At 36.2% G+C, this 8,099-nt stretch overlaps 1 long non-coding RNA gene across 1 annotated transcript; it reads left to right on the plus strand.

Annotated features, from left to right (window-relative positions):
- LOC109849278 lies at positions 1,109-6,515 on the plus strand. Its single transcript, XR_002249058.1, has 3 exons — positions 1,109-1,206; positions 1,596-1,811; positions 4,980-6,515. It is a non-coding gene; the product is annotated as an uncharacterized LOC109849278 (long non-coding RNA).

Here is an 8,099-nt window from a genome sequence, read left to right on the forward strand (position 1 = left end):
CAAGTACTAGAAACTTATATTATATAAATCATGACCTATATATCATTCCAACAAGCTTGCGGGTTCGGAATATTATAGTTAACGTGAAAAATCTCTAAAGTTAACAATACAAACTGGCTGTATTTAAAAATTATCAATTTTAATAGAAAAATAGAAATTTTGAGTGTTTGACATAATTCAGAGGCGGATCCAGCATGGGGCAATGAGGTGAACTGCCATCACTATTCTCAGAAATTACTTTAGGATCTTCATTACTCCTGGATAATTGGCTTAGAACCCTTGGTAAATTATTTTGGGACACATGTAAATCAGTTTAGTTAGATTTATTTAGTAAAATACTCAAACAATCTCAGCTCTCATCGCGTCACGTCATGCAAAACTCTCCCACATATCTAGCATCGAAGCCGCATTAAGTTGCCACACCCCTCTCAATTTTTAACTTTAGTAAAACTAGAGCAATGGCTTCCATCCAAACTATATCATACTTTCAATTTCCAGTGTTACCTAAGCTATATAGTGTCCATTTGGGGTAAAAAAAGTTCTTGACTTATGGATGAAAGCTCAATTTTTTTCTCTACGGAATAAAATATTTCAAATTTGAAACTTGTGCTCAACTTTTTAGTGCCTAATCTGAGTAAAATTCTGAACTTCGTCCCTAGGTAATAACAATATAATTCTTACAGTGTGTTTAGGAGATGACTTAGGGAAGGGATTGAAGGAGAAAAATTCTCATTCCTTTTCTTCCCCTTCATTACAACTAATTTGGGGTGTAAGATTTTGACTTAAAATTCCCCCCATTTTTCTCCTCTACTCTCTTAAATGTAACTCCCAAACAATGTTAAAATTAGATTTGTCTTCTCCTCCCTCTCTCTACCCTCCATCCAAACACGCCATTAGTGTGCACCACTCCTCTCAACTCAACATGTTCTTTTGAACAGTGATTGAAGTTTGCACGTGCTGACATCGACCGAGAGCCGGAGAGGTTAATCTAGTAAGTGGATAAATGATTTAGAGACATAAATTGATAAATAACAAGTATTACGCGTAATTTTTCAGTACTCGGACGAGGGTGAAATAATGCAAAACCTCGATAGCGCAGGACTTTTTTGACAATAAATTTACCCGAGGGAGAGCGAATGACAAGAGCGACGCCGCCTAGGGTTCTAAGGTGCCGGTTTCCCCCTCCCCCGCCGAAAAAAAAAATCGGTAATTCTCGCAGTAATCTTCAAGATTTTATCATATTTTTTTTCCCGTCAAATTAGTACTCTCCATTGTCGATTTCTTGCTGAATCTTCAGTTTTCTCTTGCAATATTCTTGTATCTAATCTGCGAAATCTTACCTCCCAGCTGAATAAACAATAAGATCCCGAATTGATATTTGACTCATCGATCTGTGTTTATTTTCCTCAAATGCTAACTAGTTTTGAATTCATAGCTGCGGTGCGATTTATCTTCATTCCATTTGTCGATCGAAATCAATTCGCTGGTCCGCTTTTCTCCACGACAACAGCTTAGATCACTTATATAGTGGGAATTCTTTTGATATTTTTTAGTTACCTCGTTACTCCATAAACAGTAGCTTGAATCCCTGACAGATTACGGCAGCGGGCGGAGGGGTAATATTCGTGCGCTAGAATCTCAGTTCGAAGGCTATCTAAAATGACGCAAACCTCAAGAAGTGACGGGTGTTGCGGACTGGTTTTCGTTATGCTTGGCATTATATCATTTCTAGGATTTCTGTATGCCGCCATCCTGTCCAAGCTTCTTCCGCCACCGGAGAACCCATTTTTGTCCGCCATTCAGAATGACAGGTACTTTTATAGCATTTTTTTTTACCCGTAAATTGAATTTGCCTGTTGTATCTGAGGTGCACGAGCTTGAATTATTGGTGGTTTAGCTAATTGTCTTGTAAGTTCACCACATGTTCTCTTACCTTTTCTTTTCTTATGTATGACAATTTACTTGCAAATACTTGGTTTTTTTGCATAAATGGCATTGTCCTCGGCCTGCCATCGACATCGACAAACACGGGCGTCAGAAATACAACTAGAAGTGGATGCAGAAAAAGAAATTTCCGCTATGTAGCGCAATACACGGAGAACCTTACTCTGTGGTCAAGAAACAAGAAATTGCCTTAAAAGATTTGCAAATTTATCTGATATATAGAGTAAAACATTTAATGGAAATCAAATATTTAGGCCTATAACTCCTCGTTTCAATAGAATCCAGATTGTTGCCTTCAGCTACTAGAAACTAAACCTAATCGAGTCATTGAGGACAAACCAAACAAGAAATAAGCCTCATGGGTGAATTTGTATGGAGTCTGCTTGAAAATAAACAACACTATGTGGAGTATAGTTGTTATATCTGAGAGCATCCATCATACCAGGAATATAACCGGATCAAATTCTTATAGTTGTTCAGGGTGTTAGCTTTACAATAAAGACATGGAACTTTTAATGAGAGAAGACAAAGAGACTGAAGTTTCTTTAATGAAAACTATGTATCAATAGAGGTGATTGGAATGGTCAATGGAGCACTAAGGCAAAAAAACAATTTTAGATAGTGTATATTTGGATTCATTTGGTGGTTTACTAACTATAAGAATATTTTTGTCATTTATTAACCAGTTAATGCCATTCATTAGTTTTTTATAAACACAAAAGAACATGGTAATTACTAACCATTGGAATTACAAGGGGGAAGTATAGTAGTTTCTGATAGTCTAGCTATATAAAAATTCATTTTCATAAAAATTAGGGACTTTGGCACCTGTCCTGGGCTTTGGATTAACAGAAAGATGGGAAACACAACAAGAGAAGGTGGAGAGAGAGAAAATGAAGGAGTTTCCATTGTGGTGTTCTCATATCATTCTGTGATGCAAAACAAGGGGTTTTTCTGTGTTTGTGTCTGCGTGTCTTTTTTTTGTTGGTTGGGGGGCTCTTGATTGACTGCAAGGTGAGTTAAATAACAATGGATCTCTATGATGGAGTGCACAAGTTGTTTCTACTTATGCATATGTTTATGTTTTCTTTCTTTTTTATTCCCAGGAGATCAAGTTATCTTTCTAATGAAATGCTGGGGGGCTTAGACCTCACAGTTTCTCTCAAAAAGAAAAAAAAAAGGGTAAATTACACTAAACCCTCAATAACTTTAATTGTTTGCAGTAAACCGCCAATAGGTTTCAAAATCCCACCAACCTCTAATAAATTCTACAGAAAACCCCAATACCTTTTGGGTAAATTACACTAAACCCCTCAATAACTTTCAAATGCTGTTTATGTTGTTTTTTGGTTCCAATTTATGGGGTTTATCTGCAAAATGCAGAAATTTATTTGGGGTTTATTCTGCAAAATGCAAAAGTTATTGGGGTTTAGTGCAATTTTGAAAGTTATTAGCGTTTACTGCAAAAAAATGAAAGTTCTTGGAGTTTTTTGTAATTTACCGTAAATAATTGTGGAGGAAGAGGACAACAAGCAACAAATTTTGACTCCGTTTTCCCCTTATCCCTCTGCTTATAATCTTATCCAATGTTAAAGAATATTAGAAAATTGGATACTACATTAACACTAAAAAAATAGCTGTATATTAGGTACTATCTTCTCGTAAAACATCAACACTAATGATGGATATACAGCATCATTATTAGAAATTAAGATATGAGCATGATTTCACACAGCTAAAGTGGCATAGTCTCTATTATGGTTAGTGATATGATTACTACCTAGGTTGTCATGATACTCAACGATCCACCTCTAGTTTTAAAACTAAGACAATCTCACCATAAAAGGTCTTTGCCAGATCTCTTGGAGAAAAAGAAAGCTGCATCCTAATTAATATCAACTCCACCTAGCCAACTTTGGTCAGGTCTTTGAACATGCTGTCAACTGGCTGTCCATGATGCGGTAATACAACTTTCCACTTGAAGTGATATCATTGTGGGGAAGATATCACATCTAACTGATGATTGGATTGTTAAGTCCTAAGTCTACTTATGTGCCTTCACATTTTTTCTACTGGGCATCATAATGAAGCCAGAGGCAGAGGGTAAATCTGGCTGGAAAATTTCTCTCTTCAAATTGTAGAAGATGGAACATGGATTTCATCTTGCCTGTAACAAGTGGAGATGTGGCTATTCTGATTTGCAAAACAAAACCCGTAATTTTCATGTATACCCTCTTGTTTTTCAACATGAAGAATTGCAGTCCCTTGAAACGAAAAATGATTATTACAACACACATGTACTGTCAAATAATACCTGATCAGCAAACAGATCTTGTTTTCCCATTTCCTCCATCTCCTTCCACTGTATGCATATGGCAAGCTCTGTAAATTGGTTATTGGCTTAGTTTTTTTCCTGCATTGAAATGTCTGCTTATATACCATTAGAATTTGTGTAATTTAAATTTTACCTAAGCATTAGTTGATATAGAGGATCGACTATGTTTGGAAGCTGGCTCTTACTTTTGGAGATCAATCCTGCTATCTGGGTGTACATCAAAATTATTTCACACTTGTCTGTTGACCTTTCTTCCTCCTTTATTTGTTCACCGATGTGCTAGTTAATCTTCATAGACAACATCCTTGGTCTCACCAAAAGCATCCTTTGTTAAATATATCCTAATACATCATAATCTTTTGGAAAGTTTGCTGAACTTAATGTGGTTTGCATTAGTCTCTTCAGTTGTCATGCTATTATTACATCAGTAAATACGTTAAAATTCAAACACTGTTTTATTTTTGCTTGACTTAAGTTTCTGTTTTCTGCTTTGCTATAGAATGTTTTTTTTTCCGACAAATATTTACCAGACAATAACCTACGGAGTTGCTCCTTTGCGAGCAATGTAGCCAATGAGATGTTTTCATTGCATTTAGTTTCTTCTCTTTTTGGTGGATTGGGTGAGAATTTATTTTGTTCAAAGCAATGATTCATCAGAACCTTTCTTAATCTAGTTTCTATTTTATTTGTTTTTAAACAGGTATTATTGCTTATTGCTGCCCTTGACTCTTCCAGTTTTGGTTGTTGCTGTATATTTGCATTGGCTCAGCATGAAACTTTTCAGGCATGCATAACTCGATCCCATTCCTCATGTCTCATTGTTCTTATTCTTCTACAATCAAGTGCACTTGACAAGGTGGAGATGTATAACTCTTGCTAGGCAAAGGATGCAAGTTAAAAAAAAATTCTAGCATAAAAGAAATTTAAGTATACTGGTAACAGGTATTAAACTCTGCTAAATCATCGCTATATAAGTATTGGTAAAAATTTAGCTGAAGCTGGAGAATAGAACGATGCAATCTAACATGATTGCGTTTAAATAAGCAAGGAGAGGATGTTTCTGGTACTATCTTTGAGATGCGCAAATGTTTTGGGTGAGAAAAAGAGTTGATGAAGGGAGTCGCCAGAGCTGAGATTTGTTGTTGTACGGGCTCCTTTGATTCTTTGGTCGGCGGATTTACTGATGGAGACCCTCCTACAAATCACTGAGGAAACTGTTAGAAGGCACCGATGCCGGACACCCCGATGACCCTCTGATGCTTAAGTCAGTGATTTTAGGAAGATGATAGTGAAAATCCATTCAAAGTTTAGAATGAAATCAGACTTATATTTCTTTACTAATGTTACCTCTATTAATGCTAATTTGGAGGGGTAAATCGGGGAGAGAGGGAGGACTATGTGGCATCTATCTGGTCTACTCAGCTAAGTCGTATGGAAGCTTCCTGCGTAATTGAATTGTCCATTTGTCCCTCTGGTGTTGGCCAAGGTAGTTAGGATGTCTAGAGAGGCCGTGGAGAGAATCATTTTGATGATTGTAATGCCGCCCTCATGTGAGTTAATCATACCATGTCACGTGAAGGGAAAGTGCGGTCGTCTTGCCTTGGCGAGCAGGGTATTTGGGCGCAGCTCAGACAATTTGGTATAACTTTGGACGAGCAGAGGTCGATCCACCTTAAACAAGGGATGGGTGACCATGCCGCCCGAGACATCATCAACTCGTTAAGTCTGTGTGTTCATGCTGTTCGGCTCTGTGTCCGGACTCTTAGTAAGACACGAGACATTGTCTTGTTGGCAGTTTTTCAAAGCTCGGTTTTGTGGCATAACAATAATATTAGATTTAAACGTGTTTCTTCATTAAAAAAAATTGCTGTATCTAAATGTTGGGAAATTAATATCAAAGTCAAGAATGGGCGCTTGAAGATCATCTTGGAATTGGAGATTAGAATGTTGCCTTGCAAGTGTTTAGCTCCACATTACCGAGCTTTGAAAAACTGTTCTTGGGGTTATATAATTCTTTGACAATTGTTCCTGTATCGGAGATTCTAAGAATTGTATCGACTGGTGTTGGGAGTTGTCAAACACATTGTGGATGAGTGAGGGTTTGACTTTGTAGATTGTTGAAAATGTGAGAGAGAGAACTCTCTCCTGTATTTTGTACTTATTCTCTCGGTCGTTTTATCTGTGAATGTAGGCTTAAGCCAAACAATTCGTTAATGTCTCATGTCTTTAGAAACTACGAAGTTCTCTAGCTTGTGATGGAGGGAATATCAACGGAAAATTTTTCTGTTGGCATTCTAGCAGAACTAGGTGATCTCCTTTATATTAACGGCAGAAGATAACTCATTAAAATTGAAATAATTCAAAACGTCAAAGCGAACAACAACTCTTGATAAACACTTGCAGCTTCTTTATTGGTTTGTTACAAAAGCTTTTCGTTTCTTTGTAGTCTTTTTAATGTGAGGCGAAGACCTCAAGAAAGAAACTTAGCATTGTGTGTATCTCTCAAGTCAAGAAGAAAAATACAGCGAAATTCTCCTGGGAATCTAATAGAGACTCATTAGAGCATAACTCTTGCAACTTTTCATGAACCAAAACAAACTATATCTTGGATAAATACAAATGCAAACTGCCATAATAGTTACCGGAACATGAAAGGTTCTAACTACTTCTAAGAAGCAATTTTACGTGAGGAACTCATGATGTATTTTTGAATTATTCACATCTTGCATGTTGTATATGATAACTAGTCTTCCCCACGAGACTAAGGGTCAGTTTGGTGTTATTAGAGCCTATAATAAGTTGTAGATAAACAGTTTATAGAAACAACTTATATAAGCCGTTGAAAATAGCTGTTTCGCGTCATATATCAAAAGCTGCTTCCAAAAATAGCTAAGATGTTCGACAAAATCTTGCTTAAAGATTATTATAAGTGAAAATAACTAAAATAAACATAAGTTTAACTTCATATTTCTCAATAGTAAAAACATTGACAAAAACTAAATGATATATATAGCAGAAAAACTACAAAAGGCAGAAGCTGCTTTTAAAACATTATCATATTTCTTTTAAAACATTATCATATTTCTTTTAAAAGCGTATCTTTAAAAGCAGAATCAGTTTTAATGAGGATGTAAAAAAAAGTTTTACCAAACACGACTAATATCTTCTTCTTTAAAAAAAACAAGGAGAATGTCCTAAAAAAAATAATACCAAACTGGACCTTAATTGTACAAAGTTTCTGTAATCATATTTTCAAAAAAATTATGATTTCTATAGTTTTATTTTTTTCGCTCTAAGTTATAAGTAGAAGTATTATTAAAATAACAATTGCAAAATGTATAATTTTTGTAGGATTCCAACTTCCAATCAAGGTTCAGAAGAGGTAAGGTGGAGAAAAGGTCTTCCTTATAAAACGTAAAACGGCTCTTTTCAAAATATTTCCCCATATCAATTGTTCCCTGGACAAATTTTTGAAAACAACCATTTCTTCAAAATTAATGAGCAAAATCGACCTTTTCACAAAAAAAAACAGCAAAATCGACTCTTTTCATCTCAACTCAAATGAAAAGGATCGATTTTGCTGCGGGTAGTTTTTTGAACTACACGGGACTACTAGTCCCGTGTATTTAAGACATGCTAATCGAGGATTAGCATGCCAAACCAAATGGACGGGACTAGTAGTCTCGTCCATTTCATGTCAAAGCTCATCTACGTCGATGTCTCCCCCTTCGGAGGATCAAGTACAAGCCTCGGCCTCTCACGCACATCACGATCCCCAACATTCAACATCATCCTCCCTCCTCCTCCTCCTCCTCGAACC

This window comes from Asparagus officinalis, chromosome 7, assembly GCF_001876935.1.
Source record: "Asparagus officinalis chromosome 7, Aspof.V1, whole genome shotgun sequence".
Lineage (NCBI taxonomy): Eukaryota > Viridiplantae > Streptophyta > Magnoliopsida > Asparagales > Asparagaceae > Asparagus > Asparagus officinalis.